Source organism: Bidens hawaiensis, unplaced genomic scaffold (assembly GCF_021521415.1).
Source record: "Bidens hawaiensis isolate Kalapana, Puna unplaced genomic scaffold, B.hawaiensis_p1.1 tig00028013_1, whole genome shotgun sequence".
In the NCBI taxonomy this organism is placed as follows: domain Eukaryota; kingdom Viridiplantae; phylum Streptophyta; class Magnoliopsida; order Asterales; family Asteraceae; genus Bidens; species Bidens hawaiensis.
The window spans coordinates 201,171-221,860 of record NW_027494546.1 but is presented as its reverse complement, the minus strand read 5'-3'; the positions used below and the strand labels follow the sequence as shown (position 1 = coordinate 221,860).

General features: G+C 39.5%; 1 pseudogene; it reads left to right on the top strand.

Moving 5' to 3' along the window:
• The first annotated feature begins 1,609 nt into the window (after positions 1-1,609).
• LOC143576174 (UDP-glycosyltransferase 91D2 pseudogene) lies at positions 1,610-4,630 on the top strand (annotated as a pseudogene).
• Positions 4,631-20,690: the final 16,060 nt, after the last annotated feature.

The window sequence follows — 20,690 nt, the reverse complement described above, 5'->3', positions numbered from 1 at the left end:
TAATCATCTACGATAGTTAGGAAATATCTTGCCCCTGAAAAAGAAGGTATGCGGTACCTTCTCCAAATATCACAATGTAATAACGCAAAACATTCACTTGTTTTTGTAGTACTAGTTTCGAAAGGTAGCGTGTTTGGCTTTGGAACAAGAATCACAAATTTTATTGAAAGAAATATTTTTAAGAAAATTAATCTCGTTAAGCTTTTCATCGGAAGCATGGCCCAACCTTTTATGCCAAGGGTCTCCGGTTATCATCATAACTCATCTCTTATCATCTATCATCCCCATTCGGTATAGACCGCCTTTTAGCTTACCCGCACCAATCAAGCTCCTCGTTTGGAGTCCCTGCATAATACAAAATTTGGGAAAAAAGGTTATGGAGCATTGAAGATTTTCAGTTAAGCGCCCAACCGATAAAAGGTTGCAATTGAAGTTTGGAACATAGAGAACGTCTTTTATCTCTAAAACTTCCCCTAGAGTACAATTGCCTCTCCCTTTCACGGGTATGGCGTCTCCGTTGGGAATGATAACGGGTTCCTCAATTTTACTTTCGGTTATATTTCTTAAGAAGTTGATGTCATTGGTAATGTGTTCGGTGGCTCTCGAGTCGATTACCCATTCACCGTTTTGATATTTCATACCTGCCATGTTAGCCATAGGTAGCGCATGTTCTTTGGAGTTACCTTCATCATCAGCAAAATGGTTTAAAAGGATTTGGTATTGATCTTTTGTCAAACCTGGTATAGGAGACGAATCAGTTCCGATACATGCTTATCATCATGTTTTCCTTTATTACCTGGCCACCAATCCGGGTACCCAATTCTTTTGAAACAACCGTCTTTATTGTGCCCGTCTTTGTTACAAAAACTACAATGTAAAACCGTCTCTCCTCGCTTTGGCTCCTTCAAGATTGTCTTGTCATGCCGTTGGTCGGAAGCTCGCCGACTAGGCGCATTAGCCTTAAGGGCGATTGTTTCGGTTCCCGATCTCCTTTCAGCCGATATGTTTCTCTGCTTTTCGTCCCCGTTACGAGATTGTATGCACTGTTCAAGTTAGGTGTGGGTATCATGGCTAAGATTTGAGTTCTAATAACAGAGAACTCATTATCTAGACCCATGAGAAATCGGTACAATTGTTCCTTTTCTTGAAGTTCACCTAGCCGTTTTCCAACTTCACATGTACACCCACGACAAGTGCAAGAAGGAGTAGGAAGAACATTACAAATCTCATCCCAAACTCCACGTAATCTTGTGAAGTAGGATGAGACTGAAATTCCAACTTGTTTTATCGCGGAAAGAGCCTGCTTCAATTCATATGCCCTAGGGGCACTTTCCTTTCCAAACCTCTCACCGAGGTCGCGCCATATCTCGAAACTCATCTGGGCATACCTCACACTGTAACGGATGTCTCTTTCCATTGCGGTCGTTAACCATCCCTTTACCATGCCATATAGTTTGGGGATGCTTTGTCTGGTTTTTCGATGCTGCTGTCAACAAGGCCAACCTTATTCTTGGCAACACAGGAAATTAAGCATTTCCTATGACCAATCACCATAATTACTATTGGTTAGATTGTCATTGACATGCATTTTTTTTGGGTAATCGGACGGATGGATGTAGAGTGGGGAGCTCGTATCCAAAACGTCCTCGTTCTTCTTGTTATTGTCGGTCATCTTGTGGGAGTAGGCGGCGCTGGTTAGGGTTTATTGGTTCAGGCTACGATTGCTCTGATACCATCATAAAGGTTGATGGTTAAAGCCTTTAGTAATTTTGTATGTTCTATGAATGAATTACAATGAAAAGAAGACCAAAATAAATACTATACATAGATCCATATACATGGAATGTAGCAAACCAAAAGGCTGGAATGAAGGCTAAAAATAAGATACCAGAATAAAGGTGATTTAGCAATGATTAGGGAGATGATTAAGAAGAGTATATTTCAACTTTAATACAAATATACAATCACATATGTTTATCTAATGAACTTATTAATTTCCACTCGTGTAATTACACGGGTCAATAACTTATTTACATATTAAATTGATTTTGTAATATAGTATAGAAAGCCATGATAAACGTGAACTAAGAATCGAGACAAATTCCAATCATGCTTTTAAAAAATTCTATAAATCCGAACAAAACGTATATATTTAATTCTATAAACTGTTAATAAATCTATATCTATAATATATATAAACAAAAACCCAAAAATCCTATGTGTCGCAATGTGGTCGCTTCCCCCTTTTATGGAAGCCACCAGATTTCTTGATTTGTAAATGGAGGTCTCTTATTGATTTAACCCAAATTCATGGGTATGGGTCTTATCAAAACCAGATAGCTCTTGAACTGGTTATAACATCTCATTATATTAAAATTAATCTTACCAATTATTTGATATGAAAATCCTACAAAATAGGAATATACTAAATTTAATATCCAATTTAAAAAAAGATATTATTTATAATTAATAAACAATTTTATAGTAAAAAACATAAGCGGGTCATGAGTCACGAAATCCAGATAGCTTTTAAACGGGTTATAACATATCTTTTATTTATGAAACCCTTTCATCATCAAACCCTAAGTATATTATTAACTTTCTTACAACAAAGAAAATTAAAATCCAAAAAATAAATATTAAAAATCGAAAAATATAAAACAACCACAACAAAGAAAATTAAAATCCAAAAAATAAATATTAAAAATCGAAAAATATAAAACAACCATTCTCTCAAGCCATCAGATTACTTTATTTGTAAATGAAGGATTCTCACGCATTTGATCCGAATTCATGGGTAAAGGTTTCACCAAACCTAGATAGCTTTTAAACGGGTTATAACATCCCATTATATTAAAAAATAATCTCATCAAATAGTTGATATGAAAATCCTATAAAATAGGAATATACTAAAAATTAACATCCTATTTTATTTTTTAAAAAAAATATTATTTATAATTAAGAAATAATTTTATAATAAAGAAAATAAACGGGTAATGGGTATCACCAAACCCAGATAGCTTTTAAACCGGATTATAACATATCGTTTATTTGTGAAACCATTTCATCATCAAACCTCAAGTATATTAATTATTAACTTACTTACAATAAATAAATTAAAATCCAAATATACATATAAAAATATTAAAAACGAATAATGTAAAACAACCACCGTAATATGGGGGATAAAATCCAGTGTATGTATATTTAGCTATAAATATGTACTTATTGTTATGTAATTGCATAAATCCAAGCAGGTGAATCCTCTGAATTTAAGCAGCTTCATGTAGCTGTGTTTCCATGGCTAGCTTTCGGTCACATCCTCCCTTTCCTAGAACTCTCCAAATTTATAGCCCAAAAGGGTCACAAACTTTCTTTTCTTTCCACCACCAGAAACATACAACGTCTCCCTACTTCCCACCTCCCACAGCTCATAAATCTGGTAAAACTCACACTTCCAGGTGTTCAAGAGCTTCCCGAAAATGCAGAGTCAACCATGGACGTCCGCACTATTGATGTTCATTACCTCAAGAGAGCTTTCGACGGTCTTCAGCCAGAGGTCACTCGGTTTCTAGAGGAAGAGTCTCTGGACTGGATTATTTATGATTTTGCTCCCTACTGGTTACCCTCGGTCGCTGGTGGTCTCGGAATCTCGTGTGCCTTCTTCTCGATTTTCACTGCATGGACGGTGGCTTTTGCGGGACAGTCGGCCGACGACTTGATCAATAATTCCGATCATCGCAAACGGCTGAGGATTTCTTGACACCGCCGACGTGGGTTCCCTTTCCGAGCAAAGTATGCTTGCGGAAGCATGAGGCCAATTTGGTGGTGGGCCACCGTTCTGTTGATGCTTCTGATGAGGTTTCAGGCTGATTGTTTGCTTATGAGACATTGCTATGAATTCGAGCCCCAGTGGCTAAGCCTTTTAGAGAAGCTACATCAACTGCCGGTGGTTCCGGTGGGATTAATGCCACCCGAAGCACCAACCCACATCGGAGATGGGATAGACGAAACATGGGTGACAATCAAGAAGTGGCTTGACGGTCAACAAAAAGGCCAAGTGGTGTACGTTGCCTTAGGAAGTGAGTTTATGGTCAGCAAAGCCGAGCTAGTTGAGTTAGCTGTGGGTCTCGAAATGTCCGGCTTACCGTTCTTTTGGGCTCTCAGAATACCTGCGGGTTCTACTAACCCTAACTCGATTGAGTTACCAGACGGGTTCTTGGAACGAACTCGTGACCAAGGAGTGGTGTGGACAAGTTGGGTGCCTCAGTTACAAATACTCAGCCATGAGTCAGTGGGTGGTTTCTTGACTCATAGTGGTTGGAGTTCAATTGTGGAAGGGCTAATGTTTGGTCACCCTCTAATAATGCTACCGATTTCGGCGGAGCAAGCTCTGAATTCTAGAGTATCGGTCGACAGACAAGTTGCAAAAGAGATACCTAGAAATGAGGAAGATGGCTTCTTCACCAGGGACTCGGTGGCCAGATCGCTGAGGTCAGTCTTAGTTGATGATGAAGGGAAGACATACAAGACAAAAGCGATGGATTTGAGTCAAGTATTCGGGAACACTAAACTGCAAAAGAATTATACAGACGATTTGGAAAAAAAAAATGGGCATATGAAGGCTTAATCAAATGTTTGATGTAACAACTATTTTGTGTTGCATGTAGAAAAATAATGAGTTTGCCATGTTGAATCTGTGTACTGTGGACTCGTGTTTTTGTCAAAAATGATCTTCATCTTTATGTTATCTTATTTGATAATTTGACAACTATTAATGACTATTATCTACCACTACCTATATAATAAAAGAGTGAATTCTTAAGCAAACCAATCTCCTACTTTTCCTCCAAAATCGTTATTTGTACATGTGGAGTTTTCTCATTTTTTTCTTTAATTAATATTTATTTTATTAACTAGCTTTTGAACCCGTGTAATACACGGGTTATGTCAAATGATAAAGATAAATAAAGTCTGTTATTTCAGTTGTGATTCTCAAAATACTTGTGAATTAATTTAATGTAGACTTCATGAAAAAAATAAACAGGGTTAACGAAAAGTTTTAAAATAGCATGATTTTGAAAACATTATGTGTTGATTTGGAAGAAATTTAAAAAAAGGTACTAAAGTTGTATAATTGGTCAAACCTTATGTATGAAAATGACACTTGATTAAATAATGAATATAATTCACATTATGTTATAACCTATTTGACAAAATAGTTTTGACTCATGACCCATGAATAGCTAGAATGAATGAGATGAGAGATTAGGAATTAGATGAAATATGAGCTTGACACATAAGCTTTAACATTTTCTTTTATTAGTATTTTAAGATTAATTAATCTATCTACCTATCTATATATCTATTAAAAGAATTCATTTTACTCCATTTTCATCGGTTCCATTCACTAATTCCCATATATATCTTACAATCTTAGAATTTATTACCATTTAAAAAATTCAAAATACACTTAGAATTTATTACCATTTAAATAATTCAAAATACCTTTGTAACTGTTTTTCTTTCCGTCATTGGGGTGGTGGCTCAATGGTAGAGACAAAGTCTCTTAACATCAAGGTCTTGGGTTCAAGTCCCACTACCAGCAAAGAAATTTACCTTTCAAAAAAAAATTTTGTTTTTCTTTCCCCTAAATTCTAACCCTAAAATTCTCTGAAATTAAATCTCAGCATTATAACATAACAATTACAGTGCGGTTTCTCTCTACGCTCCCACTCCTTTTCTCACGCTGATTCTTCTTCTTCTTCCTTATAACTCCCATTCACAACATCTTTTTCCTTATATCGTGATGCCCACCATTAATTCTTGTCTCTTCCAAGTCATTCAATTAACAAATAGGTACTGGTTTTTATTGCCTCTATTCTTTTATTTTTACAGACCCTAAATTCAATCTTCTGGTCATCGATCAATTAGCCAATGATTTATGTCACTTACATTGTTGCTGCATAAGTTTCATATTTTCTTACTTGTATTTGTTATTTTACCGATTTTCATTCTTTTTAGTTCAATCAGGTACATGGTTTTTAACAAACATAACATTATTCATGGGCACCATGTTAAGGTTTCTTCATTTTCTAGCTTTTTTTTTAAATCAAGAAAAAATAAATATAGCATTATTCATGGGCATCAGGTTAAGGTCAGGATTGACTCACCTAATACTGGATAGGGTTGAGAAAGTAGAAACCGAGCAGCTCGCACAACAAATACCTTATAGGGTCTGGAAGGATGCTAATGGTGTTGAGTAGGTTGATGTTACTCTTTTTAACTCCATTTGATTAATATAATTCGTTTAGGAATATACATTGTTTAATTTATTTAATGATAGGTTGATTTTATATTCTTAGCCCCACATGGAAAATAATAAAACAAGTTCCACACTCTTTAATCTTTTTCTAATGTAGCGTTTTATGTTTGTCATAAAATTCCTGATGAGTGCTATTTTGATATAGTCTTCAATTAAAATGCTTTTTAGTTAACTAAACATGATTAAACAGGATTTTATCAATATAGTTATCTGAATTTTCTAATATTCGATTACTTGCGGCCTACCAAGAGACTTCAGGTCTGATCTTGGTCTAGGTAAGCATTATCAATCACAGTTGAATTTTTTTTAAAAACCTAGAAACTATATTGGCTTATAATTTAGGAAAATTGGATTTTAATTATCCCAACTTTCTGTTATTGGCCGATTATAATCCCAACTTTGTTTATTCCCACAAGTGGTCCCAAATTTAAAAAAGTTGGCTCTCACGGTCCTCCGTTAAAAAAACCTAACGGCTTTAAGTTTTTTTTTTTAATTTCAAACTGATTTTTAGGGCTTTTGATCGGAAGGAGGACACGAGTCGATGAACATAAAACTAAGCTCGAAATGATGCTTCAAATGGCTTGATTAGTTCTTTAAATCGGGTGTTTGAACTTCAAATTAACAAAAAATAAGCTGTTTAGAGTATCGTTTCGAGCTAAGTTTTACATCAATCGACTCGTGTCCTTCTACCGATAAAAAGCCCTAAAAAATCAGTTTGAAATTCGGAAAAAAAACTTAAGGCCTTTAGGTTTTTTTTAACGGGGGACCATTGAGAGCCAACTTTTTTAAATTTGGGACAACTGGTGGGAATAAACAAAGTTTGGATTATTAGATCCAATTTTCCTATAATTTGTGGGCTGAAAAGTTATTAGGGACGGCGTTAAGTTTTTTTTGAATTTCAAACTGATTTTTAGGGCTTTTGATCGGAAGGAGGATACGAGTCGATGAACATAAAACTTAGCTCGAAATGATGCTTCAAATGGCTTGATTAGTTCTTTAAATCGGGTGTTTGAACTTCAAATTAACAAAAAATAAGCTGTTTGGAGTATCGTTTCGAGCTAAGTTTTACATCAATCGACTCGTATCCTTCTACCGATCAAAAGCCCTAAAAAATCAGTTTGAAATACGGAAAAAAAAACTTAAGGCCTTTAGGTTTTTTTTAACGGGGGACCATTGAGAGCCAACTTTTTTAAATTTGGGACCACTGGTGGGAATAAACAAATTCTGGATTATTAAATCCAATTTTCCTATAATTTATGGGCTGAAAAGTTATTATGGACAAATGTGATACTTTTAAGATTATAAGCGGGCTCCTTTTAATTCATGTATGCATTGGAAATAGTTAGTTAAAATGTCACGTGAATATTTGAGAAGATAAGTGATACAGACGAACAATAATCTTGTATTAATATATCATTAAATATTCGATTGTAATTGTGTGATACTTTATGGTGTTGCATAAACTGAAGCATAGGCAGTTCATTTGGATCCTTCTATTGAGGGCATTAGATGAGACACCTTTATTATCTTAGATGAAACAGAAAATGTTATCATTTCACAATTATCTCATTGCATCTTTGTTAAAATCCAAAATAGTTGTCGTTATTCTTTTCTATTGTTTATCAATATAGCTTTCCTTGTTAAGCCACTAGAGTTGGAATTTCTGCCTAAGCCTCATAAGCAGAAGCTGTTCCCATTAAGAAAGTCGTGAAGGTGTGTATGGATGTTGCTATTCATGTTTTTCATTGTAATTCAGGTTCTATTACAAAGGGTCTTTTTGGTATCTCTCAACTTTCACAATTCTAATGAATGAATATTTTAGAAAGCTACTACTGAGAAGGACGATGATGACCTTGATCTCTTTGGTGATAAGACAGGAGGAAAAAAAACAACTGAATAACAGTAGTGATGATACATTTCTAAACTCTAAGCTTCTAATGCAAGTATAGTTAAAACCCTTTTCAGCCTTTTCATTATTCTTTCAGATTTTATTGTTTATATTGCAAACTCAACGTTGAGCTGAAGGTTGCAAAATAAGCCAGCAAGTCAAACTTATGCAAACAAGAAGATGGTTTGATTGTAGAAGAGTTACAGAAAGAGCTCAATGCAAGATACCAACAAGAAGCTTATTTGGTTGGTGCACTCTCTAAAAGAGATAAGTTGGAAAGTGAGTTGTGAAAAAGACTCGATGTTGCAAAGAGACATGAAGGGGTTTTGGACCTAAGCTGGCAAACATGTGAGCCTTGTTGCAAAGCTGAAGAACTCTCCTACTGGTTCAGAGGATATTTTAACTAATAAAAAAACAATAGTATGAAGTTTTTGTGGAAGATGATGAGACACAGTCGATTCATGATTTAAGATTATTGTAAAAGAAAAAGAAAAGCGACAGGAATTGGAATGTTATGGTTTCAAGATTGAAGGTGCTCGCTTTCTTTCATAAATGTGCATTTTCATCATGGGAGTATTTGTTATATATAGTTATATAATATTGTATTTGTATTGTCTGGGTGATGATATTGATGATTTGGACATTAATTCACTTGAGGAGCTCTAAAACCTAAATGTTGAGGCAATAACTAACATCTGTCATGCAAAGGAAGAGATTGACATGATACTTTCTGTATGTATGAATGTGTGTGCGTATTTTTTATTAACAATTTTATGATGTTGGTTGTTGATTACACAGGTATCATACAGGTGATGATGCTATATGTTTCGCTAACTGCTTAAGGCTATTTGTAGTAGATGTATTAGTTTTAAAATTTTGTCACTACTAAAAGTTAGTACTATATAATAATTATTGGTACTATATGATAATTATTTCTTGCATTTTCTACACGTGAGTCTGGAACCTTTTTATTTATCATTAATTCTCAAGTTACTATGCATAGGCTTGTAAGATCTTCATGTTGGATTCATCATACTTGCAACCGCCTCATTGTTCTAGAGCTCCATTATAATATATGTTGTATATAAACAACAAAAAGTTTTTGTTGTAACTGAAAATTCGGTTTTCAAAAAAAAAAAAAACAAAAAATTAGCCGTCGGTTAATTCTTCAGTTCGGTTTTTTTTGTTCGTTTTTCGGTTAATTTGGTTTCGGTTCGGTTAATACGGTTTTCTGCTCACTCCTACATTCTATTATGTAACTTCATTTTTTATAAGTTTATGATTTTCAATACTTTCTTTCCGTATGAATATGAATTGCAATTATAAATCATGTTGTCGTCTCAAAAACGTATTCAAAATTATCTTGTCGTTTTAAATGACATGTGTGTACTCGACGGTTTCTATATTTCCGCCCGTGTCGTATACGGGTCAATAACCTAGTCTACCTATATAATAAAAGAGTGGATTCTTAAACAAACCAACCTCCTACTTTTCCTCCAAAATCTTTATTTGTACATATGGAATTTTCTCATTATTTCCTTTAATTCATATTTATTTTATTAATTAATTAATACCTATGTAATAAAAGAGTGGATTCTTCAACAATTGATTCTTTTACAATAAACACAAAATTAATTGTTTCTCTTATTCAGTCAACAATTTTGAAAACCATTTGATATTTTTATATGGGTTTTGGTTAGTCACAACTAGAATCAAAGAGTTTTAAAAGCTCTAATTGGATAAAGATTTGAAGTTTGAGTATGTGATGCCAGACTTTTAGGTCTAAAACAAAACAATGTAATTCTTCTAACATTTTCTTGAGAAATCACTTTGTTCAAAAAGTTGCACATTATTATTATTGAAGATAGCCATTTTCGTATCATCACATTCAAGTTTCACTATCCAATGCTATTTATAAGAACTGAAACATTTGTGCTACTAAAAATCTAAAAAGAATATTAAAAAAAAAAGTAAATGCAAGTGATATATGAAATCAAGTATCTAGAAATTCATATACAAAGCAAACATCTCATTAGTAAAGTATACAGAATTATCAGGCACATGGATTGTAGCAAAGGAAGCACTTGAACGGTTACATACAGGTCAAAGTGGCAAAGTTAATTTGGCCACTAGGGTTATTTTTTGGATATTTTATGTAAACCACATTCTGCACATAAAAAGTAAAAGTTTTGAAGTTCATTCAATTAGAATAAATTTAAAACCATTGATGATTCTTTGATACTTCTATTTTTTTGTTTCTTTGTAATTACTTAGTTGATGAACATGTTAATATCCGCAATACACAGTGGCGTGTCGGGGGTTGTTTCGGGTATTAAACAGTTTCATTTTTGTACGAAACTTAGTTTTCAAATTCCCGACACACTTTTTTAGGTCGTGGATAAGGTTTTAAGTCAAATGGGCTTGATTAAGATGTCAAAACAAGTTTGTAAAACCGATTTACAGTTGTTGTCCCAATCAGGTCAGTCTCTTTGCGGGTACTATTCCGGGGCCTTAACCATTTTATTTTTGTATGAATTTTGGTCAGATGTTAACTAATATCATAATGGATTTTATGTATTTTTTATAGATTTTTCTGAAACTGTTGGCCATGCTTTTATATGTGTTTTGTTAATAAAATAGTGATTTTCAGCAATATGCTTAATAATGTCTTAATGGGTCAAAAGTGTATACATGACTAACCAAGTGATAACGGGCCAAGAGGGTGGATATATAATTCTTTTTATTGTTTTTAGTCGTGAGTTATGTTGAATATAATGATGCTTGTATGAGGATTTTTACTTGCTTTTTATTTTTCTTGATGAATTTACTGGAAGGTTTACCCCAATTGTTTCTCTTGACCATTTGTTTGTACCAATCGGAATTCAGTTTAGCGCCTGTAAGTTATCGTTACTCTTGATTGCATGCTGTTATGACATTATGTGTATTAACTATTGGCTTTTTACTTTAGAAACCATTCTTTTCAAACTTTGGAGCCATTGTTACATTCGCAATTTTGGGAACGTTTATTGCTACAGTTGTTACAGTTCTTTTGGTGTATCACTTTTCACTAGTAATATAGTTTCATTGTATAGTGTATAAAAATTGTTAACCGTCTCAACAAATTCTGACCACTTTGCATGTGATGTTACAGGTACCTTGGTTCTTGAGTCTTTTCTAAGCAGTTTTATATTTACTAGATTGCTGGAGCTATTTCAGTCTGCTTGCACATACTTCATTTTTCTGCTGTCAGTGTTTCTTCACCAAATTAACTGGTAGTTCATTGTTCACACAGCTCCTATTTATTTAACGTTGAAAGCTTACTTATATACAGTAATGCTGATGTTAACGTTTTCACTATTTAATGCACTGCAGCGCGCGGGTCAAATGTCTTTTGAAAAAGCTATTGGTTATGCGGGCATCTGATGTGCTAATCGAGGTGAGTTTAAATTGATTTTGTTCTTGGGTTTCTCGGGTCACAATGTTTGGGTTTATCCGAATACTGACCCGATATATGTTGGGCCAATCGGTTTTCGGGTTAAAACAAAAAATGAAAAAGAATGTTGGGTATTTCGGGTTAAGATCATGTAAATTGTACGAAAATCATTTTCAAGCATACAGTTGACTTTTATTTTATGGCCTGCTTGCAGCAAGAAAACAAGGCAGTAGTAAGGGTCGTGAGGCAGTAGCGAAGGACAGGAAAATGATGGAATTCGAGAACAATGGTGAACTTATGTGCCATAGTTTATATTCCGGTGATGTATTTGTATTGACAATTAACCAATATATTTGTTAACTTGGGAATCTTTGTAATATTGACTTCGGATCTATATTATGAAATAAAATGGATACCTTTGCTATATTTGTATTTTATGTTTTTCATAGAATTTAATTATTGCTATTAATGTAAAAAATTTGTAATTAAGAAAAAAGAGTAAAAATATGTTTTTTTAAATAATACGATGACAAGCATAAATGTTAGTCATAAATGCAATGTCGTAAATGTGAGTCATAAACGCGTGTCATATTTTATGACATGCGAAAACGTGTCATATTCAATTTATGACAGGGGCTTCATTGACACGCATTTGCGTGTCATTGAAAGCATTTTTTCTAGTAGTGTCGTGAACTCAAGATTGAAAAGAGGTTAATCCACACTCATAACCAATTCACCAATGACGTCTTGTTAATAGTGACGCCACGGGTGTGGCAGTGTTCCATGCTCAGGTGTCACACAACTCATAAGACCGGTTGTGGGGTTTCAATAGGTGTTGCAAAAGTGATGTGGCGTGGTAGCGAGGTTTTACACCACGCTGGGACTTTAACGTTCGGGCAGTAAAGGGGGAAATGATAACATGGTAACGTTCGTTTAACAAGGAAATTGTAGGGCCCAAATACTTTAACAAGGAAATTATGGGGCCTTAACATGGTAACGGCGCTTTAAATCACAACGTGATGTTAAAGGGCGCGTTAGTGAAAGCCCCATTGCCTACTAGCAGTAAGGACGGAACTTGAACATTCAAGTCGGGGGGGGGGGGACTTAAACTTTTAAAATCGTTAAAAATTTTACCATTATACCGTTATATATGCAAACAGAACTCATTATATTTAAAAAGAAAAGTAATTACTTTTATAAAAAAGTCATTAAAAAACTTCACATTTGTAGTAGGTGCACTCTACTAGCCTACATATAGGCTTGTAGCATGTTATCTCGTAAACAGAATGAACAAAAATATTGTAAAATATAATATATTAGATATACACATGCGAACTTTACTTTTTCAACACTTCTTCTTCTTCCACTTCTTCTTCTTCTTCTTATTCTCCATAGTTTGCAGGCCGGCCGTTGGAAGAAAGTATACACCGGATGACTACCGATGCTTCTAACCAGAAAAACTGGAGGGGCTAGCACCCCTCCCCGCCCCTATTAAGTTCCGCCCTTGCTGGCAGTAATGACGGTTTAACATAATGTTTAAAACCCCTCCGCAGCAGCCAGCCCACCACATGGCTAAATCCCCTTTAATCAATTCGGTATATATTCCCCAAAATTGTTTATTTCAGCTTCAATTTTTTCCCGTTGTCAATGTCAGCCCACATGGTTCGAACCAGCCCACTTAATAATTAGATAACCCATTATCCACCTTCTAAATTCTTTAAGCCTAAATACCTAATTGAAATTTGAAAGCACCACCTTTTATTCTACTACTCCAGCAATGTTCTAAACTTTTATTCATACTTGAACTTGAAAGTTGTATTTACAAATTGATGTCCATCATCTTACTATTTAAATAAATTAAGAGTTAGATCAATAATTTATATCGTATTGAGATATCTATAAAACATAAAATGTATAATAATGTTCTTGCTTTTTAACCTATACTATTCAATAGCATGCCAATAAAACATACACATCAGCTACACACCCGGTCATCAATTTTAGAGAAGGTGGGATGATAAATAATTGATACACTCCCCCCCTCCCCCGGGTTGTAGTATAAGACTACCTCCAATGCATGCACTTAATGATATGCATGTAATGAGGTAGAATATGCATGTGGGAAGAATTGCATTGGAGATGGATGCATGTATGAAGAAACACTAACCGGACCCCGGACAGATTACGGGTAACCTGGGGGTTAGATAGATGTTTCCCACGAGGGGTTAGACCCAGAAAAGATGGTTCTTCTGATAACCTGCAAAACAGACACCGTGAGCTTGTCACTGAGTAGGGGGGGTTCCTCCTTGTGACCACCCTCCGGCGTGAGAATCAGACTAGATTGCTCTTTAAATATAAATGTATATTAAAAGATTGCTAGAGCAGATATCAGGTATAATATGATAAGATATGATCAGATGATAATACCATTTGGGGTATTTATAGCCGAAGGTAGGTTTCCAAGGAGGTGTGGCCGGCTGCAATAGTATTCCTGTTCCACCAACAGTGGCCTACGCACGTGCCCTGCTGGTAGTTGGTGGGTAGGCAGCGGCTGATAGTGACCAGGCCTGCTGTGTACTATTCCTTTTCCACTAACTGCCGGCTATGCACGTGGTATGACAGGAGTTGGTGAGTAGGCAGCGGCTAATAGTGACATACAGTACAGGAGCATGCTGCTCGCCATACTGTTGTCAATAAGCTGTCGTATCTTTAGTCAGATCTTTTGTCTATACCTCGTCAGGTACAGTACAGAAGATCTTACCGTATCGTACGGACTGGCTTAGTTGGGCAGAAGTATTCCCCCTCCCGCCCTTGTGCGGGATTGTTCCCGCCTTTGCTCATTCCTTCAGGTGACACTGAGTGATTGAGAGCTAAGTGCCTTGTGCGTGTAGCCTTGCTGCGCGGGTGGCCTTCCCTGATGGCTTGTATCCGCAGCTGCGGGAACAGGCAGAGTCCTTCACCATTGGGAGGCATTTCCTGCGGGAACAGCTTGCGTACTGCGCGTAAGGACGTCACGTCTCTGAGCATGGTTGGTCCTGCGGATCCAGTTGGTTTCTGCGCAGACGTCCCTCTTCAAGGTGAGTCTTGCGGGTCCAACTGGGCTCTGCTGGGACCTACCTCTTCAAGTCCCCCCAGTCCAATGTTCTTCTCATGAGTGTTAAATAAAGTGAGGTGAACTTTTGGACTTAAGCAAAGGGTTTTGAAAAGGGTTTTTTAAGGTTTTCCATGGGGATTCATCCCGCGGAAGTCCTTGTCACTTGCAGAAATTCCCGAGTTTCCTGCTTGATCTTTGGGTATGATGCGGGTAGGTCTGTAACCTCCTCGCAAGTCAGGAGCGTTGAATCCCACTTGTGTGGATTCTCCATGAGGTTTTGGTAGTTTTGAACATAGTGATCAATTATGTTAAAACCACCAATTCCATCCTGGAGCTTCAAACAATGTAGTTCTCGACGTTCCCGCTATGCGGGGATGTTATTTCCGTTTCCGCAAGCATTGCCCAGAAGATCCTTCTTGGTTTCAATTCCTGCGGAGCGCTAGGTATGTGAAGGGTTTTGCCTTAACACTATACCCGCACTCGTCTTACGGTTACTTTACTTCCAAGGTATTCCTGGCGTCAATTCCCTGCGGGTGCTAGGTATGTGAAGGGTTTTGCCTTTACACTGTACCCGCACCCGTCTTATGGTTGGTTGCCAAGGTATTCTTGGCTTCAATTCCCTACGGGTGCTAGGTATGTGAAGGGTTTTGCCTTAACACTGTACCCGCACCCGTCTTACGGTTACTTGGTTGCCAAGGTAAGGGGTATTTTCCCGCTTACTTTTGAATCTTTTTGAATTTTGAAATTCGAAGAGTTGGTGAAAGGATAAGAACAGTCCAAACTTCTGAAACGTCGTGCGACGGTTTCTTCTGACTGTGTCAGGACGTGCAGGAAGTTATGGTGACGTGACAGTACATGGTCATTCCAGACGCTTTTTCAGGCGCGTGGGCACGATTTTTCGGGCGCTGTGGCCGCGAAATTAATGTTACGCGTCCTTTCAACAGCTGTTGCCAGCTTGCTTTTTGCCACGTGTCATAGTTTCATTGCACCTTCGATTTCTCTCTCTTCCGCATTAAATTCATCGCATTAATTGCGATTAGTATATAAAGGGGGAGAGGGTTCTTTGTAATCCATACTTTTCACTTTTCTCTTCATCTTCTAAACGATTTCTGGCGAATACTCACCTTTTCAGGCAAGCATTCTCTTGAAATCGTTTTCTTCTTTCATCTTCAAGATGTCTTCACGTGATCTCGAGTCTACAGCCGATGACAAGAGTACTGCTGGTGAGTGCCAGTGTGCTCTGCCTGTCGATCTGTATCAGTACGTCGTCAGGAAGTTCATGCTCGAGTCTCTCGAGCCTGAGTTTCCTGAACCCCATCAGACGGTGTACGATGCCCCCAGAGGCAAGATCGGGGTATATGCTGCATTCTTTGTTTATGGGAATCTTAGGTTCCCATTGACAAAGTTTGTTTACCGTGTCCTTGAGAGGCACGGTGTGCACCTGACCGAGGTGCATCCGATGGCGATTGCCAAGGTTCGCCACTTCGAGTGGGTGTGCCGGATTCTGGGCATTGAGCCCTATGTTGACCGCCTGATGACCTTCTACTCTTGGAGGTGCATCCAGGGGTGGTATACGTTGATAACCCGGATTAAGGGTTTGAAGATTTGCGCAACCGAGCGCAGTCTTCGCTCGTGGAAGCGGGAGTTCTTCTACATCTCCGCTCGCGCCATCCCCCTTGCCATGAAATTCAAGAATGGGCAAGCACTTCCCAGCCTTCACGCCTCCAACTACCAGGAGGCGGAATGGTTTGCGAAGATATCCTGAGTCCAATCTCCGGTTTACCGGTTTGCGGAGTCCGGGATGGTGATGCTGGGGATGAGCCGGGTGTGGAAGGCTGCGGATGCGCAAAAGATCCCAATCGTCCTCGAATACGGTTCGAACTCTGTTCCTTACGGTATGCTTTGTTTCTTTTTGTTGATTTAGAATCTCTTCTAACTTTTTTCCTGTTTATTTCAGAGGGGAACGACTTGCAGTCGCTCATGTACCCGCGGGAGGCTGACGGTCCCGCTCGGATGGGTACTCGCGCTCTAGACGAGTACGAGTTTCCCATCCTAGAACAAACGGCGGATCGGTTCGTGGAGGTCTACCCGCTAGGCCACGAGATCCTTAGCGCCAGGCGGCCAGGTAAGGCGCTATTCGACCCTCGACCCCTCAATGTTGAAACCTCTGCTGGAATTCCTCTAATCGTATGTTCTGATGAGGAATCCGCAGATGGTCCTCCGTTGGTGCGGAAGAAGAAGGCTGCCGACGGGAAGGGGAAGGAGAAGGTGGCCTCCACTGCCGATCCGGTGCCTCGGTCTGACTCGGAGACCGAGAGCGAAGAGGTGGCGGGGAATCCCGGTAGTGATAAGACCACCATTCCGGAGGCTGTGACAACTGTCACCGAAGAGCCCAGGATGACAATGGTGAGCGGCGCGAAGAGGCCGGCTCCATCGGGTTCATCCCCGCCCGTCCGCACTTTCAGGCTCAAGAAAACCCGTAAGTACAACTTCCTTTAGCTTTTATCTTCATAGCTTAATATCATTTAACACTTATCTTCTTTGTGCAGGCGTGGATGTTGACGCATTCCAGGGTGGAGCGCAGAGGAGTACCTCCCCGCCAATGACGGTAGGCCCGGTCAGCCTACCTGAGGCGACGACCCAGGCGGCTGCGCCTGCGCCTGCTTCCACTGGTTCAGTTGCTCACTCCGTTGAGCCGACTGTTCCAGTTGTGATGACGTCACCGCCGGCCGTCAGTGCGATATTTACCGCATCTTTTACTGAGCCGGCGGTTACTTTTGCTGCGGATTCCGCGGCGGCGACCTCGGCGGCTTCTACCATGCCTCCGTCATCGGCAACGACGGCCGATCCGTCAGGTATGCATGGGGCTTTTCGCCAACTTCTGCCTCCTTCCCATCTGCCTGACCTCTTGGATGGATTTCCCTTGGGTTCAGGTGATGGGTTTGGCGGCTATCGGCCTGTTATTGACCCTACAGGTGCGTAGGGTTCTTTTGGCCCATTTTATATATTTTTATCATCTTTTCCTAACTGCTTTATGTTTTTTGCAGTGTCGGATTCCAATGAAGTGTATGTTCCACGATGGAACATTCGCCGAGGAACAACCCTTCGCACCCCTGTGGAGTGCGTGGAGTGGGCTCGTCACGCTGCTCCCAGTGGTGCGTTGGGGGAAGCCATAGCTAGCTACCAGGAGGGTAGGCTAACCAATGAGCTTCGGATTCTCCTGGCCCGGATGCTGCCGCGCGTCGAGCTGCTTTGTCGTGAAAACGACAAGTTAAAAGCAGCTCGTCTTCAAGAAGTAGCTCGGGCGCGGGCTGTCCGGGAGGAGAACCAAAGGCTTACCGCAGCTGCTGCGGAAAAGGAGAAGGCCTTCAAGGCCCTCGAGGTTGAGGTTCAGGCCCGGCTCGAGGCCCGTTCCAAGGCTGCCCAAGCTGTTAATGAACAGCTTCGGCTGGCTAAGGAAACTGCAAGGAACGCAACTGAGAGGGCCACAAAGGCTGAAGCTGTTGCTGAGCCTCTACGCGTGGAGAATGAAGAGCTTAAAGCCAAATTAGAGGCTCTCCAGCAGGCTCATGATGCCTTGGCGATGGAAGACGCCAAAAAGCTCCAGGAGATCTTGGACCAGAGGGGGGTGCTTGACCATACTGAGCGAAAGCTAAAGGGCGTCGAAGAGGCTGCGGCTAAAGAAGTGTTGCTTGCCAACCTTAACAAGAGTGAAGCCGAACGCGCCCGTAACGAAGCTCAAGCTGCCCTCCAAGAAGCTCTGGTTGCCAAGGAATGGCTTCTTCGAGAAGCGTTGTCTCAGGTATGTTTAGCTTCATGTCTTCACGCTTTTCTTTGTAAATAGAAAAGGTTCTGATACTTTGTATATTTTCTTGTAGGTTGTGCATCGGGTCTTCTCAGAGACGTCTTATGATGATGCTATGAGCGCAGCCCTCAACGCTTCTCATGAGGATGGGGAAAAGGCCGGCTTCCTGCTTGGTCTAGGGTTCGTTGAGAAGGGCATCCCGCCTTCCAACTTCCCTTTGTATAATGTTGATACTGAAGCTGTTTACGACCAAGCAGTGAATCAGTACGCCGCCTTCCCGCATCCGGTGGTGGAGAAGGTGAATCAAGTTGTTGCTGCTGATGATGGGTTAGCTATCCTTAAAGCTTTCCTTGAACTGCCACGATCTACTGATGGTGCTGGTCCAAGTGGAAGTGGCCCTGAAGCCTGATCCTGAAGATCCCTTCCCACTGCTAGGATAGATTTAGCTTGTATAGATTTATTTTCTTGTAGGCGGGTAGTTACCCGGCCATTCTTGTAATGAATCATTGTGAAATATAAATCTTTTTGCGGGTAAGACCGCTACTTTCATTGGATTCCTTGCTTTGTAAACGTTATATGACTTACATACTTTAGTTTAAATTAGCAATTTTCCAAGTGTAGAATAAGTTAACCTTTGAACGTGGTAGATAATGGGTTAAAGTTTTGCTTCCTCTTTCGTGATTGTGCGGGTATGACCGTCACTTGCACTTAGTAGGATGGCTAAACTTTACCTATGTCTGACCTGCGTGGAGGTTTTCCTCATCTTTTTGAAATTTCTAAGTATTTAGGATAAGTTAACCTTTGAACGTGGCAGATAATGGGTTGAAGTTTTGCTTCCTCTTTCGTGATTGTGCGGGTATGACCGTCACTTGCACTTAGTAGGATGGCTAAACTTTACCTATATCTGACCTGCGTGTAGGTTTTCCTCATCCTTTTGTTAGAAATTCTGTTTTGAACCGTTCGACGCGCGGTTGTCAATAGGTTAGTGTTCAGTTTCCTCTCATGATTCATGCGGATAGACCGGCACTTTCATTTAGTAGGATGACTGAACTTTTCCCCTTCAACTGACCTGCGTGAAGGTTTGCCGTTTTTTGGGTTTATGCGGGTTTTGCCGCCTTCCCCACGCAACGACTTTCCACGTAATTATGCGGTGAAGACCGGCATATCCGTGTTGAATAAATTAACCGTTCGACGCGCGGTTGTTAATAGGTTAGTGTTCAGTTTCCTCTATCATGATTCATGCGGATAGACCGGCACTTTCATTTAGTAGGATGACTGAACTTTTCCCCTTCAACTGACCTGCGTGAAGGTTTGCCGTTTTTTGGGTTTATGCGGGTTTTGCCGCCTTCCCCATGCAACGACACATGTATGCGGTGAAAACCGGCATCAGTGTTGATAGTTCATAAAGTATAAATGTAAAATCATCAGCGTCGATGTTTTAAGGAGAATCATTTCCATTAGAAGTGGCTCTTGGCCTTTTCTTTACAAATTTGGAATTGATCTACATGCAAACTGTGTAATTGAGCTCCCTTCCATGTTGTTGGGATGGGAGTGCCATCGAGCCGATACCTGGTTCGGGATCTCGTTCTTTACGCAGCATGTAGTCTCCACATTGAAGCTGTGATTTTATTCGTGTTTTCCCCAGCTGGGGTTCTACACGCATCAGCCTGCTCAGCGTTCATTGCGCCACGAGGTGCGCGAGCGTCCCATCTCTGAAAAATGCTTCGACCATGTCCTTTACGTCTATGCATTCTTCAGTGTTGTGGCCTTTTGTCCTGTGAAAGTCACAGTATTTGCTCCGATCAGCATTGTGACGATGTCGGATTATTGGAGGCTTTGGCCATGGGAGCTCCTCAGTGGCGAATATCTCGGTGACGCTTTTGGTGAGTGGCGTCCATCTGGAGTTCTGGTTTGACTGTACATTATCCCTTCCGCCTAACCGATGTTGCAAGCCGGATGAGGTGTCAAAGTTTACCCTTGACTGCCAAATGCCTAGCTTCCGCTTTTTGTTTAATCGGGCGGTAAGGACGTTGTCTTCTCTTGTTCTCTGGGTGTAGAGATTTGTGCTCTGTGGGAGATCTCTACCCAGTTGCTTCTCCGTTTCCGCAAAGCGTTTAGCTGCTGTCATGATGGCATCCCATGTGG